Source organism: Schistocerca cancellata, chromosome 5 (assembly GCF_023864275.1).
Source record: "Schistocerca cancellata isolate TAMUIC-IGC-003103 chromosome 5, iqSchCanc2.1, whole genome shotgun sequence".
Classification (NCBI taxonomy): domain Eukaryota; kingdom Metazoa; phylum Arthropoda; class Insecta; order Orthoptera; family Acrididae; genus Schistocerca; species Schistocerca cancellata.
In genome coordinates this window covers 690,013,970-690,029,242 of record NC_064630.1, presented here as the reverse complement: position 1 = coordinate 690,029,242, position 15,273 = coordinate 690,013,970, and positions in this window count along the sequence as shown.

Sequence of the window (15,273 nt, the reverse complement as noted above, 5' to 3'; positions counted from 1 at the left end):
CTTGCGGAAATTTAAGCGGTATGGCTTACAATGAAGGACACCAAAATGAGCCATAAAATAACGGCGACGTACCGTTGTGTTGTAAGGGTGCAGCAGATGACAACCAAAAGAGTTCTGCTGTGGCTTAAGACAGTTACTTCTAGTTGTCGGTCCATATGGCGGACGACTGTCAGGTTGGTATCACACTGTGTCTGGGGCTTCTCCAGACACGTCTTCATCCTGCAATCTTGTAGACTAGACACTGCCAGCAGTGATGAGTCCCATTTCGAATTGGGCCCCGACGACAAGTGAAGACGTGCCTGGAGACGACCTGGACACTGGTTGGATACGAACCTGACTGTCATCTGCCATATGGTCCGACAGCCAGGAGTAGTTGTCCGGGGTGCCTTTGGTTGTCGTCTGCGACACACTTACAGCACAGCGGTACGTCGACGGTATTCTGCGGCCCCTTTTGTTGCCCTTCATGGCAAGCCATCTTGGACTTGTAGTAAGAAAATACCCGCCCACAAATGACGGGATTTCCTACTGGTTGTCTTCGTGCATGCCAAACCCTACCTCGACCAACATGGTTGCTGGATATCTCCCCAATCGAGAGGGTTTGGAGCATTATGGGTAGGGCCCTCCAACCAGCTCGAGATTTTGACTGTCTAACGCGACAGTTGGATAGAATTTGGTACGATATTTCTCAGGAGGTCATCCAACAACTCTATCAATCAATGTCAAGCCGAATAATTGTTTGCATAAGGGCCAGAGGGGGACCAATGCCTTACTGACTTGCTCAGTTTATGAAGCTCTTTCTCTTGAATGCATCATCCATTTTTCTGAAATTGTTATCACTTGCTTGTCTTTACTTTTACAACTTATCTATGGATTTCCGTCCCATTCGGATGATTCCTTCGTTGAGCGTCGTTCCTTTTGTCGTACGTGTAAATCACTTAGGAGCAAAATAAACTGAAATGCAGGGCAGCCAAAGCGAAATTGCTGCAGGAAAAATGTGGACAAATCGAAAAGGAACTGATCTCGGGAAGGACTGACTTAGCATACAGAAAAGTCAAAACAACTTTCGGTGACATTAAAGGCAAGGGTGGTATGATTAAGAGTGCAATTGTAATTCCACTATTAGGCGCAGAACAAAGAGCGGATAGGTGGAAAGAGTACAATGAAGGCTTGTATAAGAGGGAGGAATTATCTGATGAACTGATAGAAGAAGAAACTGAATAAGGAAGACATAGGGGATACAGTGTTAGAGTCAGAATTTAAAAGAGCTCTGCAAGACTAGAGATCAAATAAAGCACATGGGATAGAGAACATTCCATCGGAATTTTTATAATGCCTGGGGGAAATGGCAACCAAATTAGTAATCAAGTTTGTCTGGAGAGTCTATGAGACTGGAGTCGTACCATCACATTTTCAGAAAAATATCATCCACAACATTCCGAAGACGGAAAGGGCAGATAGGTGCAAAAGGAAACTATAGAAGATAGAAACTGCAGGAGAAGACAGAGATTGGACTACATGTAGCAAATAACTGAGAAGACCTAGGGCGCAAGTGCTGTTCTGAAATGAAGAGGTTCTCGCTGGTGAAGAATTCGCGGCGAACCGCACCAAACCAGTCTGAAGATTGTTGACCTTAAAAAAGTACCACCACTGCTGTGTCAATAAACTACAATTGTGTCACGAACTGCTTCGTTCACTGAAAATCAGGTGACAGTGGCAACATTCGTAACAAATTCCCACCAAATAGCGCCAATATCATGACTCAAGAGGTCTGACAGTTTCAAGTCACGCTGGACGTAGGGAACATGACGGCTGAGCACATTAATATGAGTCTAGTGTGCATAACACTCCATGTTTCCAGCGCTCATTGCTCACTGTCCTTCTGCTAAGCGTTCGGCGGAGTGCGTATGTACACGTCATGTTCTATAATGTGCCTTCAGCGATACGTGAGACAATGAGACTATTTGAATCACGGTAACGGCATAATTCCGCGAGTATTTGTTACGAAAATTGTTGCCAGTGCCACCTGACATTCATTGAACTAAACTGAGTATTACATAATAAATGTACTTCAATACAATTGTCAGTTATTAATCTTAAAGTTAATTAGTTGTGGAGTACAAGATGATCAAGGTCATGTATTATATTTTAAATATATACACATACTGTAGGAGCCGATCGAATTACAGAGATGCACGACATCTCATATTACTGAGCACGACCGACTGAACAATTCAGTATCATTTTTTTTATATAGGGCATATAAAACCTACTAAAACTATATTAAGTTGACTAAAGAGATACCAAACATTTTTAAATATATAACAATTTAATAAAAAATGGTACAACAGTGATTAAGGTCTCACCTTAAGAAGCTAGGCGAGACGTATAAACAATCGTCACCAATTACATAACTAAACTAAAAATGACAAACGTGTGCAGATGGAGCAAAAAACCGAATTAATTCAAAATATGAAACAACAGGCATAACAGCCATGTGACATAATACTTTAAAGTCATATTATTTGTTATTTATTGGGTCAATCCCAGCGGATTCATGTGATCACTGCAAAAGCGGCTATAAATCAAATTGTTATGTATTGGATTAATCTCAGCGGATTCATGAGTTCACTACCAAAAACAGCTATAAATCAAACTGTATGAAAACTATCGCGAAATAAAGAGCAATTAATTTTACTTAAGGATGAATTGCCATTTTTGGTGTAAATAATGAGTTGCAGACATTGATAATTATTTAATGGAACAGTACAATCTCTGTGAACTTTTTTTTAAGTGTGAGCGAACTATTCATTGTAGAAACTACTGCACAGCTCATTCCGATCAGCATGAAAGCGTGCGTCTATTGTAAAACTGTACTGGTTAGACTGGTTGAGTCTTACGTGGAGTCACTAGAATAAGTCAGTTTGACGGCTCTACGAGGAAGGTCAGAAGGCTCACTGGTACATGGCAATTAGACTGCAGGTTTCAGGATGTAGACAAAGCACATGCAAAATTTTAGGTGTGAGGCCGCAATTTTATCCCTGAAAATAAATTGTAGATTTTCGAATTTAGCCAATTTTTCTTGAGTACAGTTACGAGAACTTCTAGCGGCTTTCTGTAAAAAAAGAACTGGAACCAAACTGCCACAATAAGTTTAAAAACATGGACACACAAGCGAGTATAATTTTAATTGCTACATATAACCCTAGTAACGACCCAACTTTTCACCAATTTGTACCCAGAGGAAAAGGAAATGAATATCGACACAATCGTTACAGATCACGAAACAATTATAGACACGGCTTAGAAGAATTACATTGTAACAAAAAAATGTACAATCTGAGAATGGACGGCGTTCAGTCCTATGGTGAACAACCGAACTAACAGTCAACAGGAAGAAAGGTAATGCTGCAAGTTGATTGTATCAAAGAATGAAGAACAATGGGACATTATGAATTCAATGTGGAGAGATGTATCTTAAGCAGCATACAGAAGCAATTCGTAAAGGTAAGATACAATCATCGAAGGAATATTGTAGTTTAACATGTGGAGACAATCTCTGAAATGCAGCCGATTGTGTAGCATTAGCTAATGTAAAGAAGGCCTCTTGTCTGACTACTCTGCAAAAACAAGACAGTAGGATGTCATTATAGTTACAGGATACATGGAACTACGTGTTAGACTACATACCAGCTGATGCGAAAAACGGTGCTAATTAATACCATAAAGATGTTAGGCGCTTTACTGCGGCCGCTAAAAGAACAGAAGGCGATAGGATTTATCACCAACAGAAACTTCGTGAAATACTAGAAAATATGCATCCCAAATAGACGTCAAGAGGAAATGGTATTCACAGTGCAATTTTTCGACTATTCACTATGTTGCCTCAATTTTGTACAACATCCTACAGTCGTTGCCTTCAAACTGGTTTCTTTCCAAAACTGTGCAAGAGAGAAATCACAGCATAAATATCGTTCCTCCCAACAATGATTATATAAAAAGAAGCGAAAATACTTGGAAACTTTTAATAAATCGAACAATGCATTTGATATGCTGCTCTCCAGATATTTCCTGCATAAAAATCAAATCGGTTTCATCCCACAACCTGGTGCGCTGTACGTTAACGACAGTCAAAAAATTTATTAACAGCAGTCTCATAGTCAAAATGTGACTCTCGATGTACAAGAGGTCTTCCTCCCAGCAGAGTGGCTTAGTACTTTGAAAACGTTGCGTGAATTTGAGTGTCATGGAAATCTATACAACTGGCTGAGCAACTACTTTAGCCACAGAACAATCTTGGAAAAGAGTGCACAGCAACGAAAGAATATCTATAAGATCCTTGTTGGGGTCCAGGTGTATGAAGTGCATTATATACCTCCTTGCTTAGCTTACCCTGCTCAAGGAAGTCTCTCGTATTTGTTTTGCGGTCTCGACAATTATTTTAACCAAAGGAAACTGAGAACATCTGCAACATCTTGCCTTTCGCGGGCAAGTGCTCTACCATCTGAGCTACCCAAGCACGACTCAGGCCCCGTCCTCACAGTTTTACTTCAGCCAGTACCTCGTCTCCTACCTTCCAAAGTTCGCAGGAGAGCTTCTGTAAAGTTTGGAAGGTAGGAGAGGAGGTACTGGCAGAAGTAAAGCTGTGAGGACGGGGCGTGAGTCGTGCTTGGGTAGCTCAGATAGTAGAGCACTTGCCCGCGAAAAGCAAAGGTCCCCGAGTTCGAGTCTCGGTCCGGCACACAGTTTTAATCTGCCAAGAAGTTTCATATCAGCGCACACTCCGCTGCAGAGTGAAAATCTCATTCTGAAAAAATGGTGGTCAACACTACCATAGTTGTCCAGAACTGTGGAACCTAGTGATGAATGAACTCATTGAAGAGCTAAATAGTAGAGGCTGCTTTTACCAAGGATGTGCAGTCACAGTAATACTTGTCAAATTTGCTAGTACTCTTAGAATAATGGCACAATGTGCACTTAACATGTGCAAAACTGAAGTAGGAAACAGGATCTAAGGACTAGTCCAAAGAAAACCATTGGAGCATGGGAGCGACCGGCAGGTTTTCATCTACCCTGAGGACACTGGTGCACACTGAGCTAGGTCAAAACAGACCAGGACAGATATGGAGCATTGCTGCACCTGTGAGAATGAGTCGTCCCCTGAACCTGACTTCGGTGAAGAGCGCAAAACAGTATGTCGCATAGCATTTGAATGTTCCGTCAGAGCATTCGAAGAGACAGTGGAAGACAATCAAAATTTGTCTGCAAAAGCTCCTGACTGGTTGGCAAACATGGACTTACAGCTATGAACTCATTATGAAACTGAGACTGTATTTGTGTAGAGATGTATAGAGGGTGAATCACGTAGAACTTGCGGAAATGGAAAGTGCTGTTGATGTGCGGTTTTCACAGAACGGATTGATAGTTCGGGCTCATATTATTAGCGAGTAAATAGATTGTAATAATACTTAGAAAGTATATATTTTGTGCAAACATACATTAATTAAATAGAACAATGCCTACTGACATTAACAGGATAAAAGCAGGGTTAATTAGAATGGCAGTGATGTTTCTTGCAGGATTATAGTGCGAGTCGTTTATGAGATACTGTATTGTGAAACGCTTCCACACCGGCACTTACATAGTGTGGGATGTGAACCATCACCTCATGGGCTCGTTCTCAATAGACGGTACACTGAATGCACACAAGTACTGCTGCCTCCTAACAGACCATCTTCCACAGATTTTAGAAGGCGTTCCTCTGCAGAGTAGAAGGAATCTGTAGTACCAACATGATGGCTGTCTACCCGACAGTTCAGGAAGTACTCCAGGATGTCTTCCCGAATTGTTTCCAAATAGTTGGATTCAACGCGGAGGAACTGTATCTTGGCTGGCCCGTTCCCTGGATTTGACCCCTGTAGACTTTTTCTGTGGGGAGAGCTGAAAGACGCTGTCTACAAGGACATACCAACTACACCTGTTGATATGGAACGACGTTTTATTGCTGCCTGCTTTTACACCTCTGCTGAAATGCTAACACGCATGCAGCAGTCTTCCGTACCAGACTGGAAACACATACTGCCGTTGCCGATGATCATTTTGAACAAACCTGTGATGGCCAGTTGCCTTGTTACTGGTCAGAATCCACATAACTAGTCTATGCACTTGTGTTGTTCTTTAGTGTGTACTAAAACACGTACTGTGTAAGTGACAGTGTGGGAACTTTTCAAAATACGTTATCTCGTGAACGACTCGCACTAGAATCCTGCAAGAAACACTATTGACATTCTAATTTACCTTACTTAAAGTTGTTAATGACAACAGGCATTGTTCCATTTAATTAGTGTATGTTTGCACAAGAGTTCACACTATCTAATTATTATTACAATCTGTTGACTGGCTGACAATAAGAGTCCCTGACTACCAGTCCATTCTGTGGAAACCGCAGGCCGCTGGGAATTAGCCGAGCGGTCTTAAGCCATCGGCACACGGACCATGCTGTGGAACGTTAACGTTGAGCGTGCCAAGTTCAACGTGCTGCTGAACGCTCAGGAACGATGCGAGTTGTGCATACGGTACGTGGGCCCCAACTTGGTATACGCGATCGCAACGCACTCCAGCGGCAGTTGAGGGATGTTTCTAGTTCGTGAATCACACTGTTTACTAAACGAGCGCGCGTAAAATTCCCACGTTATCTCTATTAAAACACGCATTTCCTCCATCGTCCACGAAAAGGAAAGTACTATGTCCGATCAATAAGGACACAGGCTTATAAAAGTTCCGTTACGAACAGTACGGTACAAATTTGGAATACTTCTCCGCATAAAATAAACATTATTTCATGATTACCACATTTTAGTAAAACCCCAAGGTCAGTCTTAATTGATCACTGTTCCTACCCAGTAGCAGAATCTTTGCAACATGTGAATTACGAAGCGTAAAAGAAAAAGGAGCAAAATATCTTTATACAAGTAGCGCAAGCTGTCCTGTAGATTAAGCCAATCGAACAAAGTCACCCCTCAAAAAAAGGTGAACTTATATTTATATAACATCAAATATTATAGCATGTACTTATATTAAACTAATAATAAAAGTATCAGAATCTAATAAATGTTACTGAAAAAAATTTGGAAGTATCAAGACGCGAAACACCGCCTCAACAAATCACTCACTACTGGACAGTGACGCTACTCATTACACTAATCCAACAACACACGCTGTGTATCTAATCATATTATGTTACGTCTTGCTAAAAACCTTACTCGTAGATGTGTTACTGACTGAAATTTAATTATAACAAATTGTACCAAGAACAATGCGGTTTGGGTGGATCTTCAGTGTGTCGCTGCCTTCAAATAGTAGCCTACTCTCATAATACGCAAGTTACGATAATTCTTTTGCCACGAATATGATATTTCTTATTATTTTATTGGAACGAATCACACAACTAACAACGGGTTTTCCAGTGATTCTCAATTTGCTGGTGCTCAGAAACGGCACACACACACACATATATATATATATATATATATATATATATATATATATATATGCTTGAAATGAATGCCAATATGGCGCCTCACAACTCTGTACTCAGGGTTGACGGCGTGCTTGTGACGTAGGTGGCGTTGTGCCATCTCATTGGTTAACGCTCAGACGCACGCTCAGGATATGTGACATGCCAGATACTGCTCTGCACGTTCGGAAAGACTCCTGAACGTGCTATTCCGCGCTATGACGTCATAAACTCGGCACGCTCAACGCTCAACGTTCGGATGCACGGTCCGTGTGCCGACGGCTTTAGGCACGGCAGTCAAGGACTGTGCGGCTGGTCCCGGCCGAGGTTCGAGTCCTCCTTCGGGCATGGGTGTGTGAGTTTGTCCTTAGGATAATTTAGGTTTAGTTGTGTGTAAGTTTAGGGACTGATGACCTGATTAAGTCCCAGAAGATTTCACACACATTTGAACATTTTGGAAACCGCACACCAATAGCACACCAATATTTGCGGCGCAAGCTTTAGGTGAGTCACCCTGCATATTTGTTGTAAAACGTTGTCTGGTATTTCTACTGTAACAGACAGGTAACAGGAAACAGGGAATTATGAGGTACAACGCAAATATCAGCTAATGCCGAGAGTCCAGGAAAAGTGAGTTAATAGTTCAAGATTTCTAATGGAATTCTGAAACGACGCTAGTTGAGAAGGCGTCTGCGTTCCCCAGCCGTAAAGCTGCACACCGCTTTCACAAGGGGTGATACGTGCCCGCATCTCGGCCGACACTACTGGCTGGGGCCTCATCTGCACAGAGAGCGGCCAGCACGTGTTTTACTCCCTTCCTCCTGCCCACTTCCAGTGGCCGGCCCTACGGCCAGCAGTAAACAGGCCCCAGTAATGGACAGGCGTAAAGCGCCCGCAGCCGTAAACCTGGTGGCTCCACTTCATCAGGCGGAGCGCGATTAAAACGCGGCCTTGCGAATGCATGAGTCCGAATCTTCTGCCGCCGGGTCGCCCCCGCCCCATAGCAGAAGAGCCCATGAAGTCGCCTCAATGCACAACGTGTCCACCATAAACTGATCACATCGTAAGTGAATCCAGTGTTCGCAGCTGCAGTGTACTCCAGAACAGGCCTCCGATTCTGGAGTTTTCGGCTAGTATCTCTTCGTAGTAAGGCAAAGGCCGGAATGGAAAGCACCTACCAAATCTCCCCGATTGGGCTGATCAGCTCGTAGTCTGCCGATTCACTAGCTGGACGATACGCAGAGTGCTATGGCGATGTCGCAGCGAGGAGGTCTGTATAGACGTCGGTGCGTGTGTATGAAGACATTCCTAGGACCCAGCTGGGATGTAAACGATAACTTATAGTGGCACTGGGCCTTTCGCCGTGTCGCCCACACAAATCTCTGTCACAGGAAAAGAGGTATAGTTAACGACAAATGTGGCAAGAAGTCTACAATTAAAACCACATAGCCTATACCAATCGGAGAGACTGATAGCAAATAAAGTCTTGTTAGTTGGACTTGAACAAGTCCAGTCCACAATTTGACGCAGTGTCGTTGCCGTAGATAGATGACCAGGCATGAATATTGTGGCAGTTGTAAACAGCATCGGGACTGAGTAGGTGTTGCCTATGAAGAATGGAAAATTTAAGAAATTTGGCACTGCAGCTTAACCACATGATCAATTGATGTTGGAAAACTAGACCAGTGGTACGCTATTATCCATAGCAGTACAAAAAACAGCATATATAAATCTCAAAGGAGTACTACAAAGACAACCGGCAATTAAAATCCACAACACAAACATACACTGAAGAACCAAAGAAACTGATACCTGTGTAATATAGTGTAGGGCCCCGCGAGCACGTAGAACTGCCATAACACGAAGTGGCAGGGACTCGACTCCTGAAGTAGGGCTGTAGGGGACTGACACCATGAATCCTGTAGGGATGTCCATAAATCGTAAGACTACGAGGGGGTGGAGATCTCTTCTGAACAGCACGTTGCAAGGCATCCCAGATATCCTCAAGAATGTTCGTATCTGGGGAGTATGGTGGCCAGCGGAAGTGTTTAAGGCCAGAAGAGTGTTGCTGGAGCCACTCTGTAGCAATTCTGGACGAGTGGGGTGTCGCACTGTCCTGCTGGATTTGCCCAAGTCCGTCGGAATGCACAATGGACATGAACGGATGCAGCTGATCAGACAGGATGTTTACGCATGTGTTCAAAAATGGTTCAAATGGCTCTGAGCTCTTAACTTCTGAGGTCATCAGTGCCCTAGAACTTAGAACTACATAACCCTAACTAACCTAAGGACATCACACACATCCATGCCCGAGGCAGGATTCGAACCTGCGACCGTAGCGGTTGTGCGGCTCCAGACTGTAGCGCCTAGAACCGCTTGGCCACCCCGGTCGGCTTACGCAGGTGTCACCTGTCACAGTCGTATCTAGACGTATCAGTGGCCCCGTATCACTCCAACTGCATATGCCCCACATCATTACAGAACATACATCAGCCTGAACAGTCCGCTGCTGACATGCAGGGTCCATGGATTTTTTAGGTTGTCTTCAAACCTGTGCACGTCCATCCGCTCGACACAATTTAAAACGGGACTCATCCGACCAGGCAACATGCTACCAGTCATCAACAGTCCAATTTCGGTGTTGATGGACCCACGCGAGGCGTAAAACATTGTGTCGTGCAGTCAGGAATGGTACACGAGTGGGCCTTCGGCTCCGAAAGCCCATATGGATGATGTTTCGCTGAATGGTTAGCACGCTGACACTTGCTGATGGCCCAGCATTTAAATCTGCTGCAAATTGCGGAAGCGTTGCACTTCTGTCACATTCAACGATTATCTTCAGTCGTTATTGCTCCCGTTCTTGGAGGATCTTTTACCGGCCGCAACGATATCGCAGATTTGATGCTTTACCGGATTCCTAATATTCATAGTACACTGGTGAAATGGTCGGTCGTACTGGAAAATCCTCACTTCACCGCTACCTCGGAGATTCTGTGGGCCAACTCTCGTGCGCTGACTATAAAATCACGTTGAAGTCCACTTAAATCTTGATAACCTGCCATTTTAGCAGCAGTAACCGATCTAACAACTGCACCAGACACTTGTTGTCTTACATAGGTGTTGCCAATCCCAGCGTATCTCTGTATTTGAATACGCATCCCTATACCGGTTTCCTTGGCCCTTCAGTGTATAATGCGAAGTTGTAACTCTATACCCGGGAGTAGACATTAAAGAACGACATAGCTTCAACACACACATACAACTAAAGTATAGTTCACAGACTAGCGACATTAAACTCGACTCTATACAGACAACACAACCACTTACGCACATAAGAATGTACCACTGTGCACTATTTTGAGTCGGTATTGAGCTTTGCAGCTAGTACACTGCCGCATAGACTCGCTCTCGATATGACCAGGACGACTGTTAGGCCGGGGCGGAGGAATGTGCTTCTTATAATATCTGGGGCGTTTGGCATCGCATCAGTCGATTTGCTGCACGTGGTGCTTGGAATATGCCCAATCGATATAATCATCGAATGCCTGGCTGCAACATACTGGCTGAAGATGCGTAGACCCGAAAAAGTGTTGCAGACCACTGGGCAGCACATACATGATAGGCGCAAGCTAAAAATTTGGCGCGTGAATATTTGGCAGAAAGAGAGGGACGAAAGTGATAAGGGCTGTCGAGTCTGTTCATTTTTCCCCAAAATCCGGGAGCGTTTACAGATGCGTCATCGTTCATTTAGTGACAGGATACGACCCTTATCCCACGTACCTGCAGCAGAAAGCAGTTGGTAGACAAGCGGGGAAATCGCTTCCCCAGAACACTTCTTTTTGAATTGCACTAGATGCAGGCTCCTACGGAACCACATACAACATAAAACAAAAATTACACTATACGAAGCAATGAAGAACACAAAGATATGGACAGGACTAACACAATCGCAAACAGCATCTCAAAAGCAGAACGTGACATATACAAAGAACTCATTAGTAAAAAAAAAGGCAAGACGAATACGGGGCGACGTAGACAGTACTAGTATCTCCAGCGCAGACGTTGAAATAAGTGACAGTGACAACACTGACACAACGTAGAAACACAAAACACACATAACTTAAAACACATCAACGAGTAACTTGAAAACAAATCAAAGATCGCAATTTATATGTCATTATGAATGTACGAGAGGCGTTTTTAAGTAAGTACCGTTTTGAAATTAAAAAAGACATGCTAAGATATCTCAATAATTTTATTTTTACATGAAAGCCTGTACTTTAATCTACTTTTCTACATAATTTCCGTCAATATTGAGGCACTTGTACCAGTTTTTGAATACCCTCCTCATAGAAGTCTTGTTAACCACTGCATCACCACTGTTTTGACTTCGTCATCGTCTTGAAGACGCTGACCGCCCAGGTGTTTCTTCAAGTGCAGGAACAGATGGTAGTCACTGGGTGCAAGATCGGGGCTGTACGGAGAATGATGTAGAGTTTCCCATCGAGAAGATGTGATGAGATATTTGGTCTGATTCGCCACATGCGGACGGGCATTGTTTTGCAGCAAAATGATGCCCTTTTTCAAGTTCCATGGACTGTTGCTTTGAGTCTGGTGTGACGTAGGCCACCCGTGTTTCATCTCCCGTAACAATTTGGCTTAAGAAATCATCACCGTCGTTGTGGTACCGCTCAAGGAAAGTCAATGCACTGTCTAAACGTTTGGTTTTGTGCACATCCGTCAACATTATCGGTACCCAACGTTCGCAGAATTTTCGGTAATTCAAGTGCTCGGTCACAATGCCATACAAAACACTACGAGAAACATTAGGAAAGTCATCCCCCAAGGAAATCGTAAAGCGCCTGTTTTCTGTCACCTTATTGTCTACTTCCTGCACCAAACTTTCATTAACGACCGAAGCACGCCCACTCTGTTGTTTACCATGCACATTTGTCAGGCCATCTTTAAATGCTCTCACCCACTTTCTTACCATTCCATCACTCATAATGTTTTCTCCGTAACCTGCACAGATCTCACGATAAATATCGATCGCTTTTAGGCCATTAGCACTAAGAAATCTTACAACAGCCCGTACTTCACAGTCGGCGGGACTCACGATTATCAGAGGCATCTTAAACACTCAGCACACAACGTAAACAAGGAAGAATCAGACTACTGGCGTCAGTGCGCAGATTAAGGTACAGGCTTTCATGTAAAAATAAAATTATTGAGATATCTTAGCGCGTCTTTTTTTTTTATTTCAGAACGCCTCGTATCTAATGAAAAGTAGAAATAATTAGAATAGTTTATGGATAGATATTGTTCTAGAATCCACGTTAAACCTATACATACCATGCAAAGCATAACATAAATGAGCACATCATTGTAAGTGTAATAATAGAAAGGTAATATAAAGTTACATACAAAGACAATGCGGTAATTCAAACAGTGTTAATATACAATAGTGACATATCATGGATTTTACGCAATATATACAAAATTAACAAGTACACCATTCAAAAAATTGGTTTTATTATAGAAATTTTTTTTATAAGATTAATAATTAGCTTAGTTATGGAATGACAGAACTTTCTCCAGTCACGTAAGATCTGAACATACCTCAATTAGATAATGTCGTGGCAGTACTTTGTTCTAAAGACACGCAAAATACATTTAGTTACTAACCCAGTAGCGAAAGTTGTTTTGTAACCCAACAGACATTAACACACATCATGACTTATTAGATCAGATAAAAATATTTCTTTTGAATTACTTTGAATGAATCCCTGAACTTGGAATGCATACAAGACTGGAGTTATCGTGTAGCGTGTTGTAACTGCAAGTGGTGTACTTACTCTGTGTTATTATTAGCTAAAACTTTATTCGAACTGAGTGGGCAATACCCATAAAGAAATATAGTCACTGCGAAATACACTCAGCCTCGTAGTCACTGAATTCTCTGGCCCTGTTCAAAACTGGTAACTCTGGCCCCTGTGCTCATAATAAATAAATTAAATTGTCTTACCTCTAAAGCAGCAACTGTGGATAGCGATATATTCTGGTCTCTCATGAAGGAGGATAAAATACACTAGCTACAGGCTCGGCGGTGTGCAATGCTGGCCGTATCACTTTGAAATGTACATGACATTCTTTCGGCTGATAAATGAAAACATTTAAGAAAAACTCAATGTCTTTAAAAAAAACTTATGACCTTGACAGGGAGGCGGTATTGACTGGGGTGAATTACTAAGACTGACCTTTTCAATAATGAAATTGTATTTGAAGTTAAGTTTGGCTTTCCAAAACATTTGACAATTGAAATTACATTACTCAGAAAAATTGCGTCATTTTTACTAACTGTGTCACAAAGAATGAGATTTATACAGCAAGTATTATCCAAGCTCACTGAAAAAGCATAAAGGCAAATCATCAAATTGCATATACCTGTTTTAACAAATCTTAGAAACATTACAAGAGGGAAATATCTAGCTAGTCTTTACATCAAATCTGTTTACGTACGCTCTGAGGTTACTCAACAATTGTCAATTACCAGCCAACTCATCTACACTAACGCACTGGCAAATCGAGAGTCATAATTATTTGACATCTTTACCCTTTTTGCGAGAAGACTTCTGCTTCCACATTTCCATTATTATCCAACACTTGGTGGCATCACAGAGCACACCACAAAAACTGCCTACTCCATCCTCTTTCGCTCACAGACAGCTACCCACTGCTGTGCGCCAAGCGTTCTCTTACTCCAGCACCACAATCTCAGACCAGAAACAGTATCTTTGGCTCTGCGGTCGTGCACAGTCAGCGATCCCCTTTATAGAACCCGTCAGAGACACACAACGTTTATGATATAATAGTTTCATTTTAGTTTACATTGGTATCATTACAATATTCGGGCGTCACATATAAGTGTACCCAGTTGACTCCTTTCAACTTACTAGACTAGATCCGCATGGAGTGAACAAATAGAGTTTTCCCTAGCCGATTTTGTTGGTGCGGATTACACTAACATGGGTAGCACCATAAGGGGACGCTGGAGTTGACTTTCAGTACGAAGTCCCTTCCCCGTGTGTTGTTGGTCAAGGGACATGTGTACTCTTTCCTGTCTTCTTTTTGCTCTTCTTAAAATATGCCGTAAATTTATAATTTCCTACTTACGAGTTCATGTATTTTTCTTTAAAAATAAGTATAATTGCTGTAGTAAATACAATGTAACAGCAAAAAGCAGACAAAAGAACTTCACGCGGTTCCCCTCCATGTGGTGCTGCATGATCAACAGTGCCCGTGGCCTCAAGTGCCTGGTACAGTTCTGCTGCGCGGCAGCACCTGTGGGTGCCTAGTAATAACGCAGCTTGAAAAAAAATGCAGCTCATTGACTCAGTGTTCAGTATCGCTTAGCGCCCTCCCTTCCACACGTTGTATGTGAAAGCGGTGGAAGCGCTGCTCCGGCAGTATCCACTATACAGTATTCATCCAAAGTTCATGGCGAGATATTGACCGTGACTGACGGATCTTCTCCGACATGCCCCAACATCATCTCCTCAAATTCTGTTCTTTGTCGAAAACTGTGACCAAATCTCTGTAGCTGGAAAGAACCAGTCTCTCACGCGTTTCTGTCTACACCGGTAAATTTCTTACAGTTAAGATGACGCCTGTGGCGAAACTCTTCTTTGTACACTCCTGGAAATTGAAATAAGAACACCGTGAATTCATTGTCCCAGGAAGGGGAAACTTTATTGACACAT